Here is a 12,819-nt window from a genome sequence, read left to right as displayed (position 1 = left end):
GTACCCTGTACCCTGATTTCATGGAAACCTTATGTCTTGAGGCAAGTGTGAGGTACATACGCAATCAACTTCAATGGGAAGATTATGTTGGTGCTATGCATGTAACCTATAGGAACCTAACCCTGGAATTTTTAAGCTCCCTCAGTTATGAACCATTCATTGGAATTGGTTCTCAAAGAGGATATATTAACTTCATATTGTTTGGAATTGAGTACACCTTCAATCATAAGGAGTTAGCTGAGTTACTTGGCTTTCAGTGTGGCCTTGATGCTATGCTTGAAATCCCTTTAGGCTATTTTATGCAGGATGAGATAGACAAATTCTGGAGTGATATCACAGGAGGAGGGATCCCTGACCCTTCTACCCAGCTATCCAACATAATCCATAACCCAACCTTCCGATATTTCCAGATGATCCTAGCCCACACTTTCCTTGGAATGCGTGATATTGATACCCATGTTAGTGCTGAGGAAATCCTTTTCATATTTTGTATCACCCAGTCACACCCTGTAGCCTCTGTAAATTTCCTGATTGACAACCTTAACCTTACAAACAACTCTTCTGAAGGACTTATTCATGTGGGAGGCACTGTGTCACATATAGCATCTGCCCTGGGTCTTGACAGAAAATTAGTTCACCTGACTTCTTACTGTGGCTACACTCTGATGGATGCTACCTTCTATTTAGACCATGGCCTAATGAGGAGAGACTTTTAATCCAAACCAATATAAGCTCCTGATTAATCATGAGACTATCCATTACTTTAATTTACCTGATCCCACGAAGACTAATGTCCATGACAAAGAAAATTGGACATGCGCATTAGAAGGCCAGGATGAGACACCTGATGTACCTAGATCCCCTCCAGTACCAGAATACAATCCCTTGCCACCATCAGATAGGATCACAGTGCTTTCTAATAATTTCGATCTACAGAGAAGCGACATTCACACTGAGATCATTGAGTTGCGTAGGGAACTGGTCATCCTTCGCCAGGAGGTTACTGACCTTACCTTGCAGTTAGAGGTATCCGATGCTACTCATGCCATGGAAGATGATTGCCTATACAAGGAAATCGGAGATCTCCATCGTCAGCTAGAAGAGGCACGAGACTCCAGTAGCATTGAGGAATCATCGACGCACTGAGGACTATGTTTTCCAGCTTCTATCGCTTTATTTATTTCGCATATTCAGACATATATCTATATCTATTTCCTGATTTCTAGATTTATTTTATTTCCGCATAGATTTACTTTTCTCAGCTTTTCCCTATGATATTATCTCATCATATAATTTCATTTCTTTTATGTTTCTATTGTTTCTTTAAATATTTTATTTTATTATGTTAAAAAATTAATTATATCATGAATGTACAAATACAAGGAAGAAGAACATATTAGAAGAGGTTGTGCATACCCCTAAAATGACTCAAAACCACAAAGCTCAAGTCTAATTCAACCAATCCAGCCCATTAAGAATCACAAAGATGAGGGGCGCCATCTAGCCATTGCGGGTGCCATGGGGTCTGAGCATTATCTCGGGCAGAATCAAAACAAACCTCCATTTTCACCCCAAAACTCATCTTCAACCTCTCAAAAACCCCATTTTCTCCATCTTGACCATCATTAAAACCCACTCAAATCCCATTAAATTTCCATTCAACCAAAAACCCACTACCAATCCTACTTCCATTTCCAATTTCCACCATTAAAATACCATTTCACCTTATTCCCATATAAAACCCATTTTCTTCCCCATTCATCACCAAGGGCAAAATGGAGCATCATCAAATCACTTTTCATAGAGGAAAACCCGGAGATAGGAAAAGGAGATTATTCGAGGAGTTGTAGACAAAGGGAATTTTCTCCACCAGGTATATCGATGAAGACTGTCTGTATAATTTGGGAATTTTCCATAGTGTTTGCTATATGTTAGATAATTTAGGATTGCATGATATTTTTATTAAGAAGGAACCTACGTTTGAGTATCTGACCCGGGAATTCTTAAGATCCCTAATTTATAATGTTCATCCTAACACCACTAGCACATCCGGTACAATACAATTTAGAATGTTTAATGTTGAATATCAGTACACTACCAATGAGTTAGCAGGTTTGTTAAAATTTCCTTACGGGGAAGGTGCCCTCTGTGAGACACCCTTGGACTCTGAATGGTCATCTGAGGCATTTGAATTTTGGAGGAAATTGACAGGAACAGACACCAACTCTTTTGAGGGGAACCTAGCCTCAAGTATTCATAACCCCACCATACGCATTTTTCGCTATCTGTTGGCTTGCGCAATTTTTGGCCGGAAAAATCCTAATAAAATCAATGCCAAAGAACTTTTATTTTTACAGGGTAGCCTCACACAAAGAAAAAATAACTTTGTTCCCTTTATGATTGCACATATGTGTGTCGTTCGAAAAAAGGGAGGGACTATTTCTTTTGGAGGTTTAATTACATCCACTGCTAGAGCTTTGCACCTTGACATTGAGTTGGCTACATTAGAACCATTACCTCACCGCATTATAAATTTAGAGTTTTTAAAAGATATGTGATTATGCAGAGTGAGGAAAGAGGGCGGTTTTAACCTCATGGTTCATAATGTAGCTATCCTAAGTGTAGTTTTACCTTGCTCTCGATGTACAGATGTGCGCCTTGAGAGAAATTGGATTTATGATCTGCAAGCTCCACCTTTTATTGACCCGTTGCCACCCAACATACCTTTTGAATAAGGTCACGGGACCTATGATGAGTATGAGTAGAGAGACCAATCTCACGTTCCGACCATGCCTCCACCCCATGCATCACCTACACACATTGCACCATCTTTTACTCACCCTTCTACAGGTACATCCTTTGGATTCCACATTAGTGAAGAAATATGGAGAGATCTACAAGCTCGAGAAGAAAGGCGGGATGTCTTATTATTTGCCATGAATCAACAACTGAAGGACAACATGGACTTCATGTGTGAATCATAGCGGCAGAGTGATAATTCACTTTGCAACATCATGGAATCCCAGCAAGCCCTCCTTTCTAACCAGCAGCGTTAGCAAGCTAACTTTCAGAGGCACCTAACCCTGATGGAAGCCACTCAAGGCTCCGTACTGGGTAACCTTCGACAGTTGCGGGAATCTTATGCCTTATTATCGGCTAGATTTGATCGCCTAGAGGTTTTAAGAGAGGAGCTTCGTCGCAACAGGAGTCGTCGTCCCATGCATTCAGAACTAAGAGACGAGGGCACCAGTGGCCAACAGTAGTGTCATCCAGGTTACTCCTTTCCTCATCTTTTATCGAAACATTGGGGACAATGTTCGGTTTAAGTGTGGGAAGAGATTTCTATGCTTTCTTTTCTTTTAATTTTTTGCATTTTATCGTTTTTTTAGTTTATTTTAATTTGTTTTCAATCAATTGCATGTGCTAGACGAGTCATCTGTGTAGTGTACCCTTACTTCCCCATTTCTTGATCCTTACAAAAAAAATTGACAAAGAAAACAACTTTTATTTCAAAAAAAATGGGCTTTTAGACAGTTTAGGATAGGATGTTAAAGACTTGGGAAAACTTTTAAAAATAGATATCGTCTCAACACCGTAAGCTTCTTGACTTTGGAAATTGATCCTAATACTTACTATATTATAGCCTTAATTTTAATCCCAAATAATAAAGCCCTTAAGTAGTTTATTTTAGCAGTCAGCTCTGGCTTAAGCATACTCTACATAAGGAAACCGATGAAAATAAGTGAATGATTCTAAAATTCTTATGTACCAAAAAACTAAAAAAATACCCGTTGTAGTTGGTTCAGATGTATCTGGTGCTGGACTTGGTAAGGCGGATTATGGTTCGATCCCCCACAACTACAATTGGGTAAAATAAAAAGGTTTACCAAACTTATATACCAGAACCCTATGTAATAGGATCAAAATCACTAACTGGTCGCCTTACTATGAGTGTGTACAAATAACAGGCTTAATGTGATTCCACCTGAATGAAAAAGGATTTAAAAATAGGGATGAAAAAGGTAGGCTCAAGTATAGTAACGTGATATGGATTAGTTTGTATAGGAAAGAAGCGTATGACCACTTTTGCGGAAAGTGTACCCCCAATATTTTTGGTTCATCAGTTAGTACCTATCGACACACCCTTGAGTGAACTTAGAAACTTTTATCCTAAATTAAATACTTGTGTGTTGTTGTTTTTCTTTCGTGATCCATAAAAGTTTTGCTTGAGGACAAGCAAAGATTCAAGTGTGGGAGAATTTGATAACACTGAAACACACTACGTATTTCACTCGGATTGCACATGCTTATTAGGTTTTTATTGTCATTTTCATGTGTTATGTTTTCTTTTTGTCCTATTTTTAGGTATTTTTCCCTACAAGAGCCTTTTGTGAAGAAACGAAGCCAAACGAGCAAGAAATCAAAGTTTTTGTGGAAATTTGTGCACATGGCATCCAACATGACAACCGCCAAGGAGGGTGCCATGACGTGTAAGTTGTCAACCGGTGGTAACTTCCATGTTCCCATGAACGTTTCATGTTGTACATATGGCGGGCGCCTTGGTGGAGATGGTGGGAGCCACCTTTGTTGGCACGACCCCACTAAGGGTAGTTGGAGGACAACTTTGTCTTTTGCTAGCTTTTGGAACCTCTATAAATAGGCATTTTCACTTCACGAAATGGAATCTAACTTAGTTCACAACACTAAGCCTAAAATTCATCATTGTAAGAGTGATAATTCATCACATCGAGGGGTTATCGTACTTGAGTTGTAGTTAGGTTAGAGCACTGTACAAACAATCTTGCCGCCATTTTACTTTCCAATCAAGTTTTCTTTTCAAGTGTACCAGATTAAAGTCTCTGATTTGGAGCAGGTTTCTTATTCAAGCTTATTCGCATTTACGTTTTATTTATCTTGCATGCTTTACTTTATTTACTTGCTTGTCTTGCTTTTACCTACTCGCTTATTTAACTTGCACATTTTATTTACCTGTTCTTTTAAACATGATTATATCTGCTATGTTGATTTCTATTTTCATGTCTGGATAAATCTTTAAAGGTTAGGATGTAAGGATCATCGTTAAGATGATACTCCATTATTTGTATCTATAAAAATGCTTTAGGGGCTGTTTTGATTTTAACACAGGTTTTCAGTACTTATTTTGTTCGTTAACTCCGAAAGTAGAGTCGAGGTATAGTTGGGTAAGATCGAAAGTCGTCCAACTCTTAAAAGATAAACTTGGCTAGTTTTAGCTGGTCAAAATTAGCGAAAGCACTTTGTCCGGATAACTGGGAATTCTTAACACTATTAGAAAATAATTTTGAAACTATTTTCGGACGCATTTGTAGGTTTAAAATTCGGACCCTTTAGTGAAAGCCATGGATCCCTTTTAAGTAAAACTTTCCAAATCAAAATCACTTTTTAACTAAGTCAAGAATTTAATTTCTTAAAAATAGGTTTACTACTTTAACACAACAAGCACCCTTCATCTGTGACAATGAAGGGCATTAATTAGAGAGTAAAACTCGGCTCTAAATACGCGAAAGTGACAGTTCCGGCTAAATTGATTCTTCTCTAAGTAGAAAATATTGCCTCATAAGTAGATCTGTTTAGAAACAATTGGAGTATTTCCTAACAAATGTGAATTACATCTGAGCCTGCATTTTTATCTGAATTTGTTTACTTCATTATTCTCTTTTCGGTGTACTTGAACCTATCTATTTGATTCGCCTTAGATAAACACCGTAATGATAGAAGTCGATAGATTGACAATTTGGTCTCTATGGGAATGATAATCTTTTGTATTACTTTGATGTGTTCCGTATACTTGCTGATAGAATTTACACACCCATCAATATGTAGGAGGGATAGTGTCAAACTGGAAGTGTGATCGTGACAGATGGAGTTATTTTGAAATTTTTGGTGTTGTTAAAGAAATAGGGTATCATTGGGTACTTGAAATGTGGTATGATTTTACTAGTACTTTAAAGGAACTAATTAATGACTTTTATGCAATAGAACTACTAAATTGGTCCAAGACTCATCGGAAGGTAGACATATACATAGTTCACCCTATTTCCCAATTTGATGTAGTAGATGTAGTTGATGTCTAACCTTTATTGATTTATATCCAACCCATTGTAGTATATGAGATACCTGAAATTGACACACCTGATGTAGTAGAGAACATACTTGAAACTGACATAGCTGAGGGACAACGTGACATACCTGAAACTGACACAGTTGAAGGCCAACATGACATACCTGAAACTGACATAGCTGGGCCAACATGACATACCTGAAAGTGACACCATGAGTGAGATATCTGACATTAACTTACATCCTGAGATACATGAACAAAATTCAAAAATTATTGAGAGTAACCATAATGAACAAAGTGATGATAGTGCATTGGGGTGCAGGTTTGATGACTCTGATGATAAGGTATTAGATGATGGAATTGATGATGTTTTGGTACGAGTGGGAGGATTTGTTGCTGGGGATAATGATCAAGAGGTGGATGAATTATAAGTGGATTATGTAAGTAAAGGAAAAAAAGTAAGGGTGGTAAACCTAAGAAAAAAAGGCTAAGGGAAGACCTTGCAAGCAAAGGGTGGAATAAGCCATGTCTTTTGAAAATGAACCATCTAGTGATTAAGATACAATTGATTTTGGGTTTGTTGAAAGGAGTAGAGGAAAAATGGTAGATAGGGGTTAGTCATATATAGATTATATATCTAAAGAGTTGGAGACTTATGAGGATTCAAGTAGTGACTACTAAGATAAAGGAACTAAGAAAAAATATCCATCATTTGTGATGCCTAAGAAGTTTGTGGACTATAAATGGGTTTTGGGTACCATGTTCTCAACAAAGGAGGGGTTTAAAGAAGCAATAACAAACTATGTTGTTAAGAATGGTAGAGATTTACACTTTATAAAGAATGATACGACAATGGTTAAAGTGGGATGAAATGAAGGATGTGAACGAGTTTTATTATGTTCAAAATTGCCAAATGAGGATACATGGCAACTGAGAAAACTGATTTACACTCACACATGCAATATGAAGTTGAACGTAAGGATGTTTAACACTAAATAGCTTGGGAAAAAGTTGTACTCAACTGTTAGAGTTAATTCAACTTTAAAACTCACTACAATATGTGAGAAAGTTCATGAGAAAAATAATACTAGTATGAGTAGGATGAAGGCTTATAGAGCAAGGAAGGTAGCACTTAATTATGTATAAGGGTCATTCAAGGAACAATATTTGAGGTTGTATGACTACACACATGAGTTGCTGAGATCAAATCCAAAAAACACAATTAAGTTGAAAGTGCAACCAACTGAATCACAAAGTGAGGAAACTGAGCAACGTGAGAACTATGTAAGCAGACCATTATTACCAAGTTTTCAGCGACTATATATATGCATTGATGCTTGTAAGAGAATTTTTTCAGTTTGTAGACCAATCATTGGAGTTGGTGGGTGTTTTCTCAAGGGTCATTATAGAAGACAGATTCTTGCAGCATTAGGTAGAGACCCTAATGACCAAATGATGCCCATTGCATTGGATGTGGTTGAAGAAGAAACTAAGGACTCAAGGGCTTGGTTTCTTGATCTTCTAATTTAAAATTTAGGTGGTCCACAAGTTTGCAAGAAATTCAGTTTTATATCACACCAACAAAAGGTACAATTCACTTTCACATGGTCATTATCATTTTAGTAACATAAACTATATGTTTAACTATTTTTCTATGTTTAGGGACTATTACATGCATTGGAAGAATTATTGACAGGTGTTGACCAAAGATTATGTGTAATACACTTGTACAACAACTTTAGAAAAAGATTTCCTGGCAAACAGTTGAAAGAGTTAATGCGGAGGGCATCCAAAGCAACATATCCTCAAGCATGGGAAAGGGAAATAAAGGAGATGATGAAGGTTAATGAAGATGCCTTCAAATAATTATGGAAGATTCCACCTATATTTTAGAGTAAGTCTAGGTTCAATTATAACAAAAAATGTGATTTGTTGGTTAATAATATGTCAGAAACATTCAATAGTGTTATAATTGGACCAAGACAAAAGCCTATTGTTACAATGCTAGAGGATATAAGAGGGTACCTTATGGATAAATGGGTAACAAATAAAAACAAGATTGAAGCTTATAATGGTTATGTACTTCCAAAAATTAAAAAGATTTTGGAAAGACAAACTAAAATATCAAGGTTCTATATGTTTGGGTAATTCACAAACTGAATCTCATAATTATTACCCTTATTTTATCTCATAATACTTACTAACTCAATGCAATTTTTATATTTACAAGGATTGCTGGTGATATGATTTATGAAGTAAGGCATATCAATGTGTCAAGAGACAAATTCATAGTTTACCTCAAGTAGAAGGAGTTCTCTTGTAGGAGTTTGACGCTCGTTGGCGTTCCATGCTACCATGCAATTGCATGCATCCAAAGTAGAGTTGAAGACCCTGCAAATTACATTCCTACCATGTATAAGAAGGAGACTTACTATGCTTGTTACAGACATATTATCTACCCAACCAATGGACAAAACTTATGGAAAGAGACCTCAAACCCCAACATACTTCCACAATCATCAAGAAGAGGAACAAGGAGGCCTAAGAGAAGAAGGAACAAAGATGATGATGATAAGAGAAAATATACAACAACTGTTAGCAGGTAAGGGTTTCCAAATAAATGCTCAGTGTATGGTAAATCTGGCCATAACAAAGCCTCTTGTCCAACTGCACCAAAACAACCAGCACCATCCCAAACACAGCCAACTACAAGACTTCAAACTAGATTGTAACCAAGAAGAACCCAATACACAAATTCACAATCCCAACCACAACCTATGACAAGACCTCAAACTAGGCTATCACCAAGAAGATCCCAAACTCAATCAACACAAACCCAAGCACAACCAACCATAAGACTTCAAGCAAAGAAACACCACACCACTACACTCCAAACAAGAGTATCACTAAGAAGAAGGACTGCAGCATTTTAGGGACCAACAACAGCTTTTCAACCACCAAGAAGGACAACACCTAAGCTGCTTCTAAAGAGAAAAAACCATTAGAATGTTGACTGTTATATTTTGCTGAAATAATAATCTTGTAATTTTACTGACTTAGAAATATGTAATTTGAATCATCACTTTATGTTTTGGATGTCTACTATATATTTTGGATGGATACTTCATGTGTTTTGTATGGTATTTTGGTTACTTAATGAAAGATATTAAGGCCTTATCACTATTTTGGTTAATAGGTCTTTTATGTTTAGTCAATTGTGTCTATAATGTCTCTTAAAGTGTGACAAATATGGACACAAACTATGTCTTTACTGCAACATAAAATGTGACAGTATACTAAGTTGTCAAACACAGGTTAATTAAGTCTCTTAAAGTGTAACAAATATATCCTTTAACTATTCTTTAGTATAACAAACATATCCTTTAACTATTCCTTAGTGTAACAAATATGTCCTTTAACTATTCTTTAGTGTAACAAATATGTCCTTTAACTCTTCTCTAGTGCAACAAATATGGGTACAAACTATGTCGTTACTACAACAAATATGGGAAACATAAAATTTGTCAGACAAATTGGGCATAAAATAAGCATCACATTAAAGAAATTCATTACAACAACACAATTTCAACATTACATTTAGGGATAACATCAACATTAATTACATAAACATAAATCATAATCACTACTTATGGATCAACATACACATCAAAATTACAACAATATCAACTAAAAACATTATGACAAAATTAGCATATTCGACATGTTATCATCATCTCTTTTGTGTAGTAGTCATCTTCATGGATCTTCATCTTTTTCTTGAACATGTTTATTTATGCATCCTTTTCATCATATTTTGAACACTTCCTTTGAGTGTTGATTCATGTTTTCTTTTCACCATTGAACTCTTTTTCAACCCACTCAAAAAAGCTGCAGCCACAGTTTAAACCCTCACTTTGTTAACATCTAATAGTTAGAATTATCAAATAAGACATAGCAGACAATAGCGATTAATTACCACAAAGTTTCTGCATCCCCAAAAAAGCTTCCCAAAATTTCTTCATTTCTTCCTCACTGTTCATATCGCAGCCTTTGCTCTATAAGCATACCTTGGTTCGATTTCACCATGACTTGCACTCGAAATTAAGGAATTACAATTATGGCTACGTGAATTTGAATTTTTTTTACTTTATGAAGCTATTGTTGGAGAAAGTATGAGAATAATTCGTTGGGTACTGATACATATATTCTAAGGATTTGATGAAGAAGAAAGATATTTTCCCAATTATTTCAAGTAATATTCAAATATATGTCATCTCAGCAACATAATATCCATATAGGCACCATAAATAACAATTGTGAATTTTTGAAACTGAATAATTAAAAAAGACCAATGTTGTAGACATTATGCAACTTAAAGGAATGGCATGTATCGAAAAAAACATAAAGAACCAACCTGTTACAATTAAATATCCTAAAGAACCCCTGGAGTAATTTGTCCTTAATAAAACAAGGAATATATATATATATATATATATATATATATATATATATATATATATATATATATATATATATATATATATATATATATATATATATATATATATATATATATATATATATCCTCTTAGTTATACTAATAACCAGAGGTAAAATAGCGCCTAAAAAAATGAATAAGCAGTTGTTGGGGATCAAACTCACTACAAGTTCAAGCTTTTCCCTCAGTGAAGTTTCAACCGAGAGGTAAATTGAGCACTTTCAATGACATGCTTTTTTACATCGGCTTTGAAAATGAGGTAACACCTCATATTCAACTGAGGTTAAACTTGTTTTTCCTAGTAGTTTCATTCTTTTCAACGCTTCCTTTACCTTTTTGTTTTTGAATCCGGCGGTAATAATTATAGTTCTGATCCTCTTCTTTAATGTCGAGTCTGCTATAGTCCAATGAGATATCATATCCTTCATTAACAAGTTGTAGAAATACATCTTTCACATATCATTTATATCTTTTTCCTGAACCAAGACTTTTCCTTCTTCATCTTTAACACACTCTAGTTGATCCAAATCTCTAGTCTTTCTTTTCTTACCTTTGCAAGCTTATATATAGATTTTTCTCCCTCATTGGTTCCTAGATGTAGTTCCTTTTGTTTGGCTGCATTATGTAAAATAAAATATGTACAATATTTATTTTAGGCAACATGTGAAACAAGATGTTTCAGCATGTATTCTAACCTATGAGTTTGTTGCTAGCAAGAGGTGTTCAGCTAAAGTGCTTGATATAACAAGTTAAACAAGAGCTTCCAAGATGTAGCTAAAGTGCTTGACAGAACTAGTTAAGAATGAGGTTCCACATATGAGTATGTTTCATCTCGACATAAGGTTTTGGTTCTGACTATCTTCAAACGTCCTTCAGAAGAGTTGTGGTGTTGACTTCTTCTAAAGATGCAAATGTGTGCTTTTGGAAATAAGTTTGTGTTGTTAATCCAAAATCTATTTGAAAGAATTTAGATTTGTTTTCGTCAAAAAAGATTTGATTGGATGTACCTTGAAGGAATATTTGTTCCAAGATTTAATCTACAAAGAAGACTTATATGAAGAAAGTTATTTTGAATGTTATGGTGGAACACAATGTTCAAACAAGTGTGCCGCAACATCTGGTCTTTGTCAACTGACATATGTTATTATATTTGTGGTGTAGAAGGGTGTGTTGCAACATCTGGTCTTTGTTAACAGACAAATGTTATTGCAGTTATGGTGAAGAAGAGTGTGTTACAACATCTAGTCTTTGTCAAAAGACAAATGTTATTACAGTTGTGGTGAGAAGAGACACATGTGGAACACGATGTTCTAACATGTGTGCAACATCTGACCCTGACTCAACATACCAATGTTGTTGCATTTTTGGAGCAAAATTCTGGTTGAGACTAAATCAGATTTGTTTCTATATTTTAACAATGCGTTTGTGTGATTCTTTTTTATAGTTGTTGAAGATCAAATCAATTTAAGTGGAGATTTAAATTTGAATTTGAATTAAAAATAAAAAAATATATTTTGTTTGGTATTTTTATGGAAAAAAATCATATCCAACAATATCTATATTTATTATGGATGAAATCAAATCAAATTTCCATTGGAAAAAGGATAGAAGAAGCATTGTTATTTAAGGAGACTCAAACCTAGAGTTTGAGGTGTGTACATTTTCAAGAATCTTTGTGTTATGGTTTCTATTTTTAAGTCTTTGTTTGAGTTATTGTTGTACACCACTCTAGCGCCTCCATTCATATCTTAAGGCATATAGGTTAGTTTCCTTGTTGAGTTGTAAAGCTTTGTTTCAAGATATTAATTTTATAAGCTTGAGAATAAAGTGTTTTTGTTTCTTGTATTCCACACTAATGTTGTATTAGTGTTGAATATATTTGTGTACACCACTTTATGTTTCAAGTAACTTAGAATAGTTGTTGGGTTGTCTTAGTTGAGTTATAAATTCAACAATCATTGGTGTTGTTAATGAAGTTGATCATCAGGGTTTAGTGATTGAGAGAAAGTGAGAGGTATTCTCATATTTAGGGGGAGACCTAAATAGAAAGTCATTAGGATTTGGAAGAAGAATTGAAAATCACGGGGGTTGATGTTCCTATAAGACTAATTGTACTAATTCGAAGTAGTGAATTTCGTTTCTTGGGTAGAGTGCCCCCTAGACATAGGTGTGGTTTCATCGAACAGGGTTACCAATCTCTTGTGTTATTTATTTCTTTTCA

This window comes from Lathyrus oleraceus, chromosome 1 (genome assembly GCF_024323335.1).
Source record: "Lathyrus oleraceus cultivar Zhongwan6 chromosome 1, CAAS_Psat_ZW6_1.0, whole genome shotgun sequence".
NCBI lineage: Eukaryota > Viridiplantae > Streptophyta > Magnoliopsida > Fabales > Fabaceae > Lathyrus > Lathyrus oleraceus.
The sequence above is the reverse complement of the archived record's forward strand: the minus strand, read 5'-3'. Positions refer to the sequence as shown.